This window comes from Ursus americanus, chromosome 25 (assembly GCF_024610735.1).
Source record: "Ursus americanus isolate L20-20 chromosome 25, mUrsAme1.1.p, whole genome shotgun sequence".
NCBI classification, from domain to species: domain Eukaryota; kingdom Metazoa; phylum Chordata; class Mammalia; order Carnivora; family Ursidae; genus Ursus; species Ursus americanus.
In genome coordinates this window covers 38,955,312-38,971,553 of record NC_142151.1, presented here as the reverse complement: position 1 = coordinate 38,971,553, position 16,242 = coordinate 38,955,312, and the positions used below count along the sequence as shown (strand labels likewise).

Genomic DNA, 16,242 nt, shown 5'->3' with positions numbered 1-16,242 from the left:
TCCAAAGTAAACAGATGAAATGAAATAATTAAGATCAGAGTGAGAATCAGTGAAAGAGAAAACAGAGAAGCAACATAAAACGAATGAAACAAAAAATGAGTTCTTTGAGAAAATCAATACAATGAATTAAACCCCCCGCCAAAACTCCAGACAGACTGATCAGGGAAAAAAGAGAGAAAGAGAGTGAGAGAAGAATAAACAAGTTAAACAATAAACAACATCAGGAATGAGAGAGCTAATAACACTACAGACTCAACAGAAAATAAAAAAGATAATAACGGAATTTACTTTTAAAAATTTATGCCAATAAATTTGACAACTTAGATGAAATTCTCTGAAAGGCATAAACTATGAAAGCCCATTTTACAAAAAATAAATAACCTAAATAATTCAGTATCTATTAAAGAGATTGAATTTGAAATTAAAGCTTTCCCCCAAAGAGAACTTGAGGCTCAGATGACTTCTCTAGTGACTCTTACCAGATATTTAAGGAAGAAATAATACCAACTTTACAAAAATTCTTCAAAAGAATTGCAGAAGAGTAAATACTTCCCAACTCAGTCTAGCAGGCCGGCACTATCCCAATACCAAAAGAAAAGACATTATAAGATGAGAAATCTATACACCAATATCCTTCATGAAACTTAGTGCAAAAATTCTTTTTTTTTTTTTTAAGATTTTATTTATTTATTTGAGAGAGAGAGAAGGCAGGGGCAGGGACAGAGGGAGAAGGAGAGAATCTCAAGCAGACTCCATATTGAGCACAAAGCCTGATGCAGGTCTTGTTCTCACCACCCTGAGATCATGACCCAAGCCGAAACCAAAAGTCAGAGCTTCACTGACTGAGCCACCCAGGTGCCCTCTATACTGCAAAAATTCTTGATAAAAGTTAGGTGAATTGGGGGCGCCTGGGTGGCGCAGTCACTAAGCGTCTGCCTTCGGCTCAGGGCGTGATCCCGGCGTTCTGGGATCGAGCCCCACATCAGGCTTCTCCGCTATGAGCCAGCTTCTTCCTCTCCCACTCCCCCTGCTTGTGTTCCCTCTCTCGCTGGCTGTCTCTCTCTGTCAAATAAATAAATAAAATCTTTAAAAAAAAAAAGTTAGGTGAATTGAATCCAACATTATGTAAATAGGATAATACATCATGGCAAATAGGATTTGTCCCAAGAATGCAAGGTTGCTTTAACATTAGAAAAGCAGTAAGTATAATCCATCCATATTGAGAGATTAAGATGAAAAATTGATCATCTAAGTAGATACACTTGGCAAAATCCCTTTGTATTTGGCATTTTGCCAAATCCAACATATATTTCTCATAAGAACTCACAGTAAACTAGGAATAGAAAGGAAAATTCTCAACCTAAAAAACAATTTTTACAAAAAAAGCTTACAGCTAACATCATACGTAATGATGACAGATGATTGAATGTTTTCTTTATATTATTGAAAACAAGGCAAGGATGTATCCACTTTCATTCATCATTGAACTAGAGAGTCAACCAATGCAATAAGAAAAGAAAAAAAGGAAAAACACTGCTGAGAAAAATTAAAGACCTAAATAAATGGAGAGATATACTATATTTATGGTTCAGAAGATTCAAGATTAGTAATATGTAAATTATCTTCAAATTCATCTATAGATTCAACATAATCCCAATCCAAATCCAAGCAGGATTTTTTGGGTCAAAATTGACAAGTTGACTCTGAACTTCATAAGGAAATGCAAAAGACCTAGAAGAGCTGAAACAACTTAGAAAAGGAATAAAAGTCACGAGCTAACACTACTTGATATTAAGACATATTGTAAAGCTACAGTAATCATAGCAGCATGATATTGTCATCATAATAGACAAATAGATCAATGGAACAGAATAACAAGGATAGAAAGTCCAGACCTACACACATATGGTCAATTGATTTTTGACAAAAGTACAAAGTGCTATTTACTAGAGGAAGGATAGTCTTTTCCACAAATGGAAATACAACAATTTACAAACCATATACAAAGAAAAAGAACAAGCAAACCCTCTTCATTCCATACTTTGCATGGTGTACAAAAATTAGCACAAAATGGATCATTGATCTAAGATCTAAAATTATAAAACCTGGATAACATAGAAGAAATTCTTTGTGACCTTGAGTTAGGCAAAGATTTCCCAAGTGCAATACCAGAAATAAGATCCATACAATAAAACCTGAGTGAGACTTTACTAAAATCAAGAATATCTGCTATTTAAAAAACACTGTTTTGTTTTGTTTGATTGAGAAGTCAAACCACAGACTGGGAGAAAAATGTTTGCAAATGGTCCATCTGATAAAGGACCTGTATCAAGAATATATAAAGAACTCTCAAAACATTTAATAAGAAAATAAATAATGCAATAAAAAATGGGAAAAGATTTGGACAGACACATCCCCAAAGATGTTACACAGATAGCAAATAAGGTTGAAAAAAGTGGCTTAACATCATTAACTATTAGCAAAATGCAAATTAAAATTGCAATGTAATATCACCATACCCTATGAAAATATGTATTTAGAATATCTAGATATCCCACCCTATTCAGAATGTCTAAAATGAAAGACTTGCTATAATAAGAATCAGTAAGCATTGGGACAACTGGAAGTGTGGTCACACCCTGTTGCGGGAATTCTGAAAAAGGTAAATATATACCTACCACATGACCCAGCCATTCCACTTCCAGTTTTCTACCCAACAGAAATAAAAGCATATGTCTACGCAAAGATGTGTACATAAATATTTATAGGAGCTCTATTGGTAATAGCCCAAAATTGGAAACAACCCAAATGTTCATCAACAGATAAGCGGATGAACGCATTGTGGTATATCTACACGCCGGTACTCAGCAATAAACGGGATGAGCTCTCAAAACAGAACAACATGCATCAATCGCAAAATAATTATGTTGCGTGAAAAAAGCCAGACAAAAAAAGTACATACTTTATCATGCCCTTCTACAGAATTCTAGAAGATACCAACTAATACATAGTGGCAGAAAGCAGATCACTGATTTTCCTAGGATGGGGGTGAAGAACGAAGAGAGATTAAAGAGCATGAGAAAACTTTTTGATTGTACTGATAGCTTTGTGAGTCTATATACATGTGAACACTTACTAAGTTCTACACTTTATCTACAGTGTATTGTATATCAATTATATATAAGTAACATTGATAAATATATATGCATAAGGATGTTCATTGCACTATTATTTAAAGTAACCCAAAACAGAGACAACAAAATGTCTAACAGTAGGGAAATGGCTAAATAAATAACGATGCGTTCATAAAATGGAATTACCATGCAGTCACTAAAATATTTTCAGGGGATGTTTAATAACATGGGGAAAAGGTCGCATCACAATGCAAATATTAAAAATAAAGAGAATTCAAAATTCTAGATTAGAATGATCTGATTTTGTGAATTAAAATAAAACAGCAACAAAGCAGGAAGAAAAATGTCACTTTTTAAAAAAAATTTTTTTATTACATTATGTTAGTCACCATACAGTACATCCCCGGTTTCTGATGCAAGGTTCGATGATTCATTAGTTGCATATAACACCCAGTGCTCCATGCAATATGTGCCCTCCTTACTGCCCATCACTTGAACATCTGTGATGCACTGGCTGTATCACAAGAACATCTGTATTCAACTTTTGTTCTTGCTTTCTTACATCCAGCCATCTCTGACTTGAATATATAATATCGTAAGGAAGGGGAAAAGAAACTTTTTTATATCCTGGTAAACTGAATAGAATTTTGGCACATCGTTTTGTTGATTGTAATGAAAGTACGTATCTTAACCGTAGATCAAATAGGATCTTTAAAAGGCAATGTTTTTGCAATCTCTGTTCTCCACAGATAACTGATGTCGTGAAAAATTAATCACCTTTATCTGACCTCAGCTTGGGCTGACCTATATATATATATATGAGGCTGTGTTTATACACTGTTTAGAAGGGGCCATTCCAGAACTCAAGTAGCACTGTTATACCTCATACAATAATTTTTAGTGTTCAGAAACATGAAAGCATCTTTTTTACCTAGTAGAAGTTGTAGGAAAGGTTTTTTCGACCATTAATTGTCACTGAATATGGATCTCTTTAATGTGACTGCTATCAAAGGGAACACCTGATTTTGTGGAAAACCAACAAGCCGCGGATTTGGTCAAACAATCGAGGCTATGACATAACTGTGCAGTTAGCCTAGGAAGTAGGATTTCTCAATCAGCAGATGTTAATTCTTCATTCTAATCTAATAAGCTTATTTTCTGCATTCTGCTTCCCAGAGCATGGTAAGCTTATCACGAAGCTCAGGTGTTTCCCTCACTAACGAGAAGATGGGCATATGATTTGGTCTTGATTTAGGGAGTTATAATCTCCAGGGGGTCACTGACTAATTCTTTCGGGACTTCTCAAAAATGCACAGGACATTGCATTGCCCTTAATAAATCTTTAATCATTGAACAGGTTTTTGACAAGATTTGCACTGTACAGCCAAGCTCTACAAATGACAGCAAGATAAACTTGTAAATCACTTGTCATCCAAGTACCAAGGGTTGCGCCCCCATCTCCGATTCCTCATTTTCCAGATTTGAGGGACTTCACCACAGCCTACAGTAAAGCTGCTCGATGCCTTGAGGAAAATGTTCATTTTCTAAAGAAGAATGGCAGACATTGAGAGCAGAGGTTGGAAGGAGAGAGGCACCATCAATCTAGTTTTCCATACTCTATATCTTGACAAAAAGATTAAGCAGCTTCAAGATGTATAATGACTTTTTATTACTGAGGACATAAGGGAAGCGATTGTTTTTCACACTCAACAAAATATGGTTTGAGCAATTACGATGTAAGTCGCACCCTGACAAAGTGGAATACCAAGTTCTGGATCCAAGCGTGTGTGATTGGCATCCTGCCCACCTTCAGGGAAACATCGTGTTGGCTCCAATTACGAGTGAAGCACATTTTCTGTGGTATAAACACTGAAGTCAGTGGCAAATCCACCATGATGCTTAAAAAAAAAAAAAAAAAAAAAGAAAGAGGACCAGAATGAGTCACTAGATTCTATGTATTCCTCCAATAGAATACTTTTAGGCCAAGGGACGAATACCTAATTGACAATAAAAACGATGGAAAGCCTTTAGTGTGAGTACTACATATAAACTCTATCCACTTTATTATTCCAATTAATGTGTTCATACCTTCGCGAAGACTGAACTATAATTATACCCATTTTAGAGGCCAAGAAAGGGAAATTGACAACATCTATCTACAGCTTGCTTTGACAGAGCCAGGACAGAAGCCTAAGTCCATGGTGCTTTTAACCACTTCTCTACTGCCCCCGTCCCTTCCTCAGGCAGGTTAACCTACTCATCCAAAATACTGTTTAGCCACTTAATTAGATTAAATTATTGTTTTATTAGAAAGCATATTAGCACACCTCAAACAGGCATTCTTATTCTTGCATATTGAGGAAAAATCACAAAGGAAGTTTTGCTTAAAAAAAAAAAAACCTCCAATATTTTTTAGTAATTAAAAAACTCAATTTAGTATGGGCTTCAATTTACTTTAAATTTTTATAAAATCTGGAAGTGGTTTTGTTCTTAAAGAGTCAGCGGTTTCAGAGCAGGTTTTCTCTTACAGGGCAATGAGCACCCACCCATTAGTGACATAAATTTGTAGCCATGAAAGAAAACCGGGGAAACCACATAGAGGCCTCTGCCTTTGGTCAAAGCCTCAGGTATAAACCATCCTCCACAACGTAGCAGCACAATGGCTTCTTTCCCAGTGTATAAGAATAAGGTTTTCATGGACTTTTCCCATAACTTTATTGAGATATAATTCACAAAACATACAACTTACCCACTTAAAATGTACAATTCAATGGCTTCAGTATTTCACATGACCACTGTCTTAGAACATTTCATTACCTCAAAAAGAAACCTTGTATTCCTTGGCTTCAAAAAGAACCATGTTCCCATTTTCTCCAGCCCTAAGCGACTATGAATCTACTCTCTGTCTTTGTAGGTTTGCCCAATATGAACATTTCGTATAACTGGAATCATATAATGTGTTGTCTTTCACGGAGCGTGTTTTCAAGATTCATCAGTGTTGTAGCACGTCAGTGCCTCGTTGCTTTTTTACGGCTGTATAATAATCCACCGTCTGTATAGCTACCACTTTTTGTCTGTCTATTCATCAGCTGAGGAACATTTGGGTTGTTTCCACCTTTGGGCTATTACGAATAATGCTGCTAGAAACATTCATGTGCAAGCTTTTGTGTGGACATATGTTTTCATTCTTCTTGGGTATCCACCCAGGAGTAAAATTACTGGGCCATATGGTAACTCTATGTGTAAATGCTTGAGGAACTGCCAGACTGTTTTCAAAAGTGGCTGTACCATTACAAACTGCCACTGGAAGCATGTGGGGGTTTTGATTTCTCCACGTCCTTGCTAACACTTACTATCTGACACATTTACTCTAGCCATTCTAGTGATGCAAAGTAGCATCTCATTGTGGTTTTGATTTGCATTTCCCTCATGACTGACTAATAATGTTGAACATCTCTTCATATGCTTTTTGGCCATTTCTCTAACTTCATTGGAGAAATGTCTTTTTGGAACCTTTGCCCATTTTATAATTGAGTTGTCTTTTTGATCAGTGAGTTGTAAGAGTTCTTTACAAATTCTAGACACAAGTCCCTTATTAGATACATGGTTTGCTCATAGTTTCTCCCATTCTGTGGGTTGTCTTTTCACTTTTTTGATGGTGTTGTTTGAGCACAAAACTTTTACTTTCAGTGAAATACAATTTATCTATTTTTTTCTTTTTCTGTTTGTGTTTTTATTGCTCTAAGAATCCACTGCCAAATGTGAGGTGATGAAAATTTAACCCTAAGTTTTCTTCTGGGAGTTTCATAGTTTAAGCTATTTAGTTTAGGTCTTTGATCCATCTTGAATTATTTTTTGTATATGGTGTGAGGTAAGGGTCCAACTTCATTTTTTCTTCATGTGGCTATCCAGCTGTCCTAGTACCATTTGTTGAAAAGATTGTTCTTTCTCCTTGAATTATCTTGGCACCCTTTTCAAAAAAAAAAAAGTTGAACATAGACATATTGGTTTTTCGAGACTCTCAATTCTATTCTATATATCTATATTCTGTATATCTATCCTTATTCCCATGCCAGTACTGCTGTGTTGCACAGAATAAGATTTTACAAACATTCATGGTTGACATAATCCAGGGCCTCGCAAACTCCAATAATGATTAACTAGCATTTACCTTGGCAAATAATTTGACTCAAAAGATCTGACCACTTTTTGGAACCTTATACTATACCCAGAGTGAACTGTGATAAAGTTGCATGCTATCTATCATGTTTTGGATGAAATTTGCATGACAAAAATAAGTCATATTTTCTTATCTGTGCTTTTTGAAAATCAAAATCTCAAAATACAATAAACTATACAATTTTGGAAGGGGAAAAAAACTTAGACATTATCTAGACCAATCTATTTTGTTGTATTGTTTTTACAGATTAAAAATCAGACCTTGACTGTTTTCATAAGAAAGGGACCACCTTCTCCCAAAGTGTGACCTAAAAAGCATTTGCTCCATTAAATTTATTTGCAGACTAGAAATAATTCAGGTAGTTTGACAGACTGTGAACCTCTCGAAAGGGAACAAACAATTATTGGTGTGGACAGAGTTTGTCAACATTTCTTTTGTAGCCAAGACCCATCGCACAGAGGGTGTGTCAGCAAATATTTAGATGACAGAATTTTGTCTTTGTCTTCTGGATACTTGGCCCCGTGTGCACCCCAGAAAAAATCTTATTAGTAAAGATCATTTTAAAATAGAGACATATTGAGAAAATAACTGTCATATTTTGAAACAAAACACTAATGAAATAAACTAATAGAAATCATGGAATGATTGATTTGGGAATATTTTCTTGTTCTGCATACCTTGTATATCTGAATTTTTCATTAGTCTGATTAATATAGATTTCTAGTGTGTTAATTTAAAGGAACATGGTTTTATGGATATTGAATAAAAGCTCCAGTGTTCTGCCATGCACTGAATTGTGTCTCCCTCAAATTCGTATTTTGTAGCCCTAACCTCTGGTTTGGAAACAGGGCCTGGGAAGAGGTGATAAAGGTTAAATGAAATCATCAGGGTGGAGCCCTGATCCCATAGGGCTGGTGCTCTTGTAAGAAGAGGAATAGACATGAGAACTCTCTCCCTCTCTCTCTCTCTTTTTCTCTCTCTCTCTACCATGTAAGGACACAGCAAGGAGGCAGCTGTCAACAAGCCTGGAAGGGAGTTCTCACCAGAAACTGAACGGATCAGTAATGGGATAGAGACTTCCTAGCCTCTGGAACCATGAGAAGTACATTTCTGTGGTTTGAGCCACAGAGTCTATGGTATTTTTATTACAGCAGTCCAAGCTGACCGATAAATGCTCTCAGATGCCAAAAACCAATCTAGACAATTTTTCAGGATCAGAATCTAGCTAGCGGTTCACATTATTGTATGCAATTGTGTTTCATTGTAGTTACACATGAAAGGATGATATGAAGATGTAAGAGGTATAAATCTGAAAGGCTGCCTCTGATCTGTTCTAATCATCCCATCACGTAGAGAATGGGTGGTTGCACGTTGGATGAACACAAACCCTGATCTCTAAGATGAACAAGGAGGTGCAACCCATACCACATTTTTAAAAACACTGTATTATTTGTTTATTTTAGAGAGAGAGGGAGGGACACAGGGAGACAATCTGAAGCAGACCCCGCACTGCATGCAGAGCCAATGTTGGGCTCGATCCCAGGACCCCAAGCCGAAATCAAGAGCCGGTCACTTAACCAACTGAGCCACCCAGGCGCCCCACCTCTCCTCCGCAATACCACATTTCCTAACAGCAAAGAAAGAGAGTTTTTTTTAGTTGAAAACATTTCTAGAAGAAGGAGGAGAAGAGGAAGGAAAGGAGGAGGAAAGAAAGAAGGAGAAGGAGACTTTTTTTTAAAGGGAGAAAACAGATAAAGCAAAGAACTTTTTCTTTCTGTTTGCTTGTTTGTAGGCATCGGATGGCCCTGACTTTGAAGAAGTTTAAAAGTACATTTCACTATTTAAATACCAATACAGGGAAGCTGATTCAATTATAGAAATGCTATGTATACGCTGAGGCTAAAATCTTAAATGTACCACATGAGCTCATGCGTGGTTGAAACAAAAGAACCCCAAGCTTGAATATTTTTAAAGAAATCTAATCAAGGCTAAGAAAAAGAATTTTAATCCTAAAAAAAAAATAAGCTATTTCTGGAACTACAACAAAGTACTTGAACTAATGCGACTCAAAGAAGAATCTTAATAATCAAAAACTTTGGGTCCTAAAATATTAAAATATTAAAGATTTAAAATTCCCAGCCAAGATTTGTCAAAGGAGGTGCAAAACTGCAGGCCAGTTGAATAACTCATCCCATACAGCTTACTTAACTGCTTAATTCATTCACCTGTTAATCCATCCTCATCAATCCTTTGGAGAGACTCTTTTTTTTTTTTTTTAAAGATTTTATTTATTTATTTATTCGACAGAGATAGAGACAGCCAGCGAGAGCGGGAACACAAGCAGGGGGGTGGGAGAGGAAGAAGCAGGCTCATAGCAGAGGAGCCTGATGTGGGGCTCGATCCCACAACGCCGGGATCACGGCCTGAGCCGAAGGCAGACGCTTAACCGCTGTGCCACCCAGGTGCCCCCGTTTGGAGAGACTCTTGGTCAAACTCGCCTTTGTATGCCCGACTCTCCGAACACGGATGACCCAGTGAGTGATTGTCTTCACAAATGGGACCACCGTAACTGCACTGAAATTCCACTAGCACATTCCAGAGGACATGACACTTACTACAATAGACAGAAGCTGTGATGTCTTTAAAATCCTTGTGAAAATTCTCTCCGTGTCCAAGAAAGGGACCTACTCATTGGGCCCATCTCCAGTGAGGTAAGAGAATTGTGCCCAAGACAAAGTCATTTTTGAAACAGCTTCCAGTTGTCCCTCATGACGGTGGCTATGGCTTTAAGACAAACCTTCCGTGTTTGCCTCCTGAGAAAGAAGTCCTGATTGTCATAGGCATTTGGAAGAGGAATGGAGAGGTGAGGGGAAAAGAAACCACCAGCAGAGGCCAGCATCCAGGGCGGATCCCTCTCACAGGGGGCTTACTACTGATTTTGGCAGAGACGGAGGGAGGACTGGAAGAAGCTTTTAACCCTTCTCTGACTCTTGAACCTGAAATTTCCTTCATCATTTTTATAAAAATTCCTAATGAGGCCTAATGCAGAGAAGGCTGTCACCCTTAGTTTTGGCAAGGTCCCAAACCACCATCCATTCATTTATACAAACATTTATTGATAACCTATGTGACAGGCTTTCATACATAAACCCCTTCTTATACCCGGATAAACTGGTGACAGCACGCTATAGTCAGACCACAGTGAATTGGACTAGAATTGACTTAATTTGCTCTATGTGTTCTTTATTATTTTTGAAAAAGATAGCAACTTTGGAGTAAAGTAGACAAAAGTTAGAGTCTTAATTTGCACATAGTCTAACTTCCCCAAACTGTTCCCACCTGACTCTCCAGATTCAGATCATGTGGTTCAACCTTGCTTCATGGATGGCGGGAAACACGAAAGGAAAACCTCTTAAAAACCTGCTGTGCCTTGGAGTCGGGTGACCACTAGAGGAAGCCAGATGCTGGCGCCCTCTAGTTCTTAAAGACTCACCCTGAGGCCTGCCTCTTGCCCACGGTCCCTGGGGATAGTGGTCTCCACTCCTGCTCTCGCTGGAGGGCTTCATGGCCGCAACCTCAAGGCTTCTGAGGTAGGAGTATTTGCTTTTTTGAGTTGGGGAAAGCTTTACAGGTCAAGGGGCAGGAGGAGTATCAGGGAGGCAGGCCTCGCTATCCCAGGGCAACCTAATTTTGAGCTAGATTTGAGGTGTGTGCATATGCGCTCTGAGCCAGACAGAGATCTGGTCCCTGGCGCCATGTCTTCTGTCTCTTGCCCAGTGCTAAGGAGACAGAGCAGAGTGGGACAGCTGCATTTCCTGCTCTGACAGGCCAGATCGTCATTAGCTAAACAGCTTCTGCCCAGATAGCCAACATGTCTGTGTGTAAGTCAGAAGCTGCACTTGGAGGCCGACGAGCTGAGTTTGAATAGAAGTTCTATCACTTCCTCCCTATCTGGGCCTCACTTCCTCCTGTGTCGGCTGGGGGCGCTTAGCTCCCAACTCGCAGCTCTGCTATGAAGCTAAAATGGTAGAAGACACGCCTCTAATGCAGTGGTGCGTGATGGGTGCTCCGAAAGGTGTGCCGAGCCTCCATTTTGATAGTTGCTCTCTCCACACGTGTGCCCCTCTGTTTACTTTGACTTTGTGTCTCTTCCTGTTCTCAGCAAATCTTTAGTGAATTACCCAAGTCCCAACTTAGTCTTTTCCCTTCCAAATGGAAGAAGAGAGAATGATGCGAACATACGAAGAGCTTTACCAGTATGTTTCTCTAGATAAAATATATGACTCTCAAAACCATGTTCTTTTAAAAAAAAAAATCGCATTCTTGGCCACCCTTTGGGCACATGTGTTTCCCTGCATACACGTCCCACAAATTTCTGATGCAAACTGGAAGGCAGTTCAAATCTGGGAAAAGCTGATTTTCTGAAGCCTCCCCATCTTTCCCTCCTTTTTTAGGAGTGAGATGCAGGATCAATGATGGACAGGAAGCAGGAAGGTACCAGCAGGACATAGTGCAGTAAAAAGCATAAAAGCCGAGCAAACAATCACACTTGGACAAACCTCAGTGTCCTTATTTCTAAGTTGGGGGTAGAACGCCTCATTATATCAAGGTTGTGAGGACTGAACCAGCTAATACAGCGAAGCTGCCCCACACATTACCTGACAACGTAGTGTGTGTCCAAGAAAAGTTGCTTATTTGTACTCCTCATCTGTGACTCCTAAATTCACAGATTCGCCCGTTTTCTGAATTTCCAGAGCCTTCTCTTCTATCATGCATCATGTCTAACCTGTATTACAGTAAACGGCTGTTAATCCACTCCTTACCCTTCAGGACAAGGACTCTGTCTGCTTCATCTTGTCACATCCCAGAGACCTAGCCCTGTACCATACCCAGCATTCATTTATGGAATGGATACGACATCCTATGGAATTGGGAGGGGACTGTGTGTGATTTTAAAGAAAGCATGTTCTAAATAAATAAATAAAGAACCAGCAAGCTCTAGTAGGCAGCAGCCTCTAAAGACAAACCTACCAAGAATGAGGGAATATTAATTAAGAGGAAGGGAAAGGAATTTCCATTTGGCTTTGCACCCAGCAAAGCATTAGGAGGCAGATCAGAGACAATCTCTTGCCTGCTCACGATGCCCGCTGCACATTGACGTTCTTCGCCGTAGAAATGGAACTTTAGTGCCCAGTTCAAAGGGCAGAAGCACTTGAACATCCCAATGCTCCCCGGAGCCCAGGGGAAATGGGGGGTCTCATCAAAGGCATAAGAGAAAGGCAAGTATTATGTCTGTTGTGAGCAATGACAAATAATGTGACTTCACAAGGTTTTCGTTAAAAATTTACAACACCGGAAGGCATTACGGTAAAATAATGTATCTTGGTCTTGGCTTTCCTATGAAGAAAACACAAATTTCTATTTGCTGAGGTCAAAGACATGGGTTGTGATTAAAATCGCAAATCTTCAGCTAAAATCACTGTTTTTCTGTGAAATAGAAACAGTGAGGGATAGAGTGGGTGGAAACGCTTGCTTCATCTTCCGCACTAACTTCACAGAATACGGACGGATATATTTTCCTCCGAGACAGAAACCTAATGGAGTAGGGCGAAATTTGCCTAGGGACTCTCATTGGAATAGCACTTACTTAAAAAAAAAATTCCACAGCCCCGCTCTTAGAGTTTAAACAATCAAGATTCTGTATTTGGAAGGCAGTAGGAAACGGGGCTGCTGTTCAGTGGCCTGGAGGAATCAATCCCCCGCAACAAACTTGGCAGAATGGTCCCTTGTACAATTGACGGGGACCGTACTGAATAATTCCAGGTTTGTGCGCTGCTTGGTGCAGTGTTGGCTATCTAACGAGTGTTAAATAGAATAATACCACCGTGTGACAATGGAGAGCCCGATCCTCTCATTCTTACTGCTAAACCCACATGCCAGATGGTTGTACACACCCGTAGTCAAGCGCAGAGCCGTGTGGGCCGGGGCCGGCGTGGTGGCTGTGAGTCAGGCCGCAGCCGTCTCTGCTGCTCTGGTGGAAAGAGCCCCCCTACCTCCACGAACAGTGATTAAAAGCTGGGCTGGTGGGTTTGAGAGCTCAGCGAGCCTGGGATGGGTCCAGACAATTCATGAATGACACTGATTTCCCTCCACTCTGGGCAAAACGATGACATCTCAGCTCTCTTTGCCACCTAGAGAAGGGACTTTCTAATTGGATCTGTAAAGAAACTGGGCCACCTCAGCTAGAACAGGTGTGGCTGGCTGTGGATGAGATGTTTAAAGTATTAGCTCCTTAAAAAATAGTCTTCCTTGAGGGCACTGCACTGAGTGAAGTAAGTCCATCATGAAAGAGCAAATCCTGGATGATTTCACGTCCAGGAGGTCTTCAGAGTCGGCAAAGGCATCGAAACAGAAAGTGGAAGGGTGACTGCCCTTCTTAGGGAAGGGGGGATGGGGAGTTACTGTTTTACGGGGAAAGAGTTTCAGTTTTGCAAGATGAAGAGCTCTGTGGAGGGAGGGTGGTGCTGGTTGTGCAAACGTGAACGTACTTAATGCCACTAAACTGTACATTTAAAAAATGGTGACGATAGGGCGCCTGGGTGGCACAGCGGTTAAGCGTCTGCCTTCGGCTCAGGGCGTGATCCTGGCGTTATGGGATCGAGCCCCACATCAGGCTCCTCCGCTGGGAGCCTGCTTCTTCCTCTCCCACTCCCCCTGCTTGTGTTCCCTCTCTCGCTGGCTGTCTCTATCTCTGTCAAATAAATAAATAAATAAAAATGGTGACGATGGGAAATTTTATACTATGTGTATTTTATCAAAATTAAAGATATACAAAATAAACATACACATAAAAATCTAATAGGCATCTATTTTTTTCCTGAGGGTCAGTGAAAACCATGGAGAGGTTCTTCTTCTCATAAAATGAGAGCAGATGATTTTTGGAGCATTTTAAAGGCTGTTTTCCATAAGACTCTTTCATGGCGCTGTTGGCTCCCTCTAGAGCCTGGGCTCTTTGGGGCAGGGTGATGCCCTCTTCATCTTTGCGTCCTTACGGCTCGGAGTACGAGGCCCACAGTGTCCCTGGGCTGATTAAGACAACCCAAATGTCAAATGGATTCTTCCCTTTCACCAAAAATTAATTTTAAAAAATCAGACTGCTTCTGAAGCAACCGAATTCAGTGGGAGGAGAGATGTATTTCTCTTTGACATTTGAAGTTATATAAGTCAAACTTCAAAGAACACCAGCACATTCTTTCATCCGCATACGGTTTTTGAATTGAAGATCTCAAACCTTCAGTGCTCTGACCTCATGTTTCCTTGTATCTGGGAAATCGAACTTCACAGTGGACCAAATTGTGTTGTGTCAGTTATTGACTCAGCAGAGAAGGCCTGATCAATAATTACCTGAAAGAAAATGCTAGTTTGATCTATGAAGCTCATGTTTTTACGATCAAAGGACCTTCTGAGGGAGGCTCACACCCTTTCACTGATTATGATCCCAATTGGTGACACAGAGGGCTCCCCAAACATTTCTCTCTTAAGTTCAAGGTGAGGCTACTTCTCTTGTACTTGTGATCTGTGCCATGAGATTGAAAAAAGGGTGTTGTGGAGTAACTTTGTGTCTTAAGGGTTTTGTCTCCCCAGTAATAGTCTTTAAGTTCCTTGTGCAGCCCTGTTACCACATTTTGTTAACAAAGTTGGACCTGACCGTATACTGGACACATTGCCCTTGTCAACTACAAATTTACCAAACCCTTCCTGGGTGAAATATGCTTGCAATTTACAATTAATTGATTGGTTGAATGGCTATTGATGGAAAGAAAATTGTTTATCGAAGTGGGTCTTATTGCAACCATTGTACTTTTCTCTTCATTAACAACCAAGTTGGCAAAACACCCTTTACACACTTTAAATCCATTGTTTTTGTTTTTAATCTCAAAGTAAGGACAGAAGAGGTCATTGTTGGCTCTTCTTTAGATTGGTAATTTATGGGACAGATTGTTCATTCCTTTATCCCTCCCACCTTCGTTCACTGGCTTTGAAAAAAAATGTTTTTATTGTGGTCAAACACACAAATACAGAAAATTTACCATCGTCACCATTTTTCAGTGTACAGTTGAGAGGCATTAAACACGTCCATAGGGGCGCCTGGGTGGCACAGCGGTTAAGCGCCTGCCTTCGGCTCAGGGCGTGATCCCGGCGTTCTGGGATCGAGCCCCACATCAGGCTCCTCTGCTGGGAGCCTGCTCTTCCTCTCCCACTCCCCCTGCTTGTGTTCCCTCTCTCGCTGGCTGTCTCTATCTCTGTCAAAAATAAATAAATAAATAAATAAACACGTCCATAATGTGCAACCATCACCACCGTCCATCTCCATAACTGTTTTCATCTTGTAAAACTGAAACTCTATACACATTAAACAATTATTCCCCAACCCCCCTCTACTCCCCAGCCCCTGGCAACCACAATTCTACTTTCTGTCTCTATAATTTTGACTATTCTAAGCACCTCATATAAGTAGAATAATACAGTATATGACTTTTTGTGACTGGCTTATTTCACACAGCATAGTGTCCTCAGGGTTCATCCATGTTGTAGCAGGTGTCAGAATTTCCTTCCTTTTTACATCTAGACCGTATCTTGCTTACCCATTGCTGATGGGTTGCTTCCACATTTTAGCTATTGTGAATAATGCTCCAAAGAATGGAAGTATTATGTTCATCTACTTTGCTCAACAAAGCCCATAATACTTCACTTGGAGACATGAACATCATGGAAGGGGTGGAAAAAGCAAGAAGATTCGTGAATGATTTCAGCCACGAGTAAACATCCTCCAAGTCATCTATGTAAGCCAGTTATTATGTAAAAAAATAAAGTAGGATCTCTATTTTATGCACTTAAAAATCACCGAAGGGACTGTACACTACCCAA

General features: G+C 39.7%; 1 long non-coding RNA gene across 2 annotated transcripts in view; it reads right to left on the bottom strand.

The window, feature by feature from the left end:
• Positions 1–3,543: 3,543 nt before the first annotated feature.
• The window catches only part of LOC148107811 (uncharacterized), a 47,433-nt gene continuing 34,734 nt past the window's right edge, over positions 3,544–16,242 (bottom strand). The window contains exon 3 of one of the 2 annotated variants that reach the window (XR_015721677.1): positions 3,544–7,104. This is a non-coding gene — a long non-coding RNA (uncharacterized LOC148107811). The remainder of the gene's footprint in view (positions 7,105–16,242) is intronic. The other variant, XR_015721676.1, reaches the window with a different exon arrangement.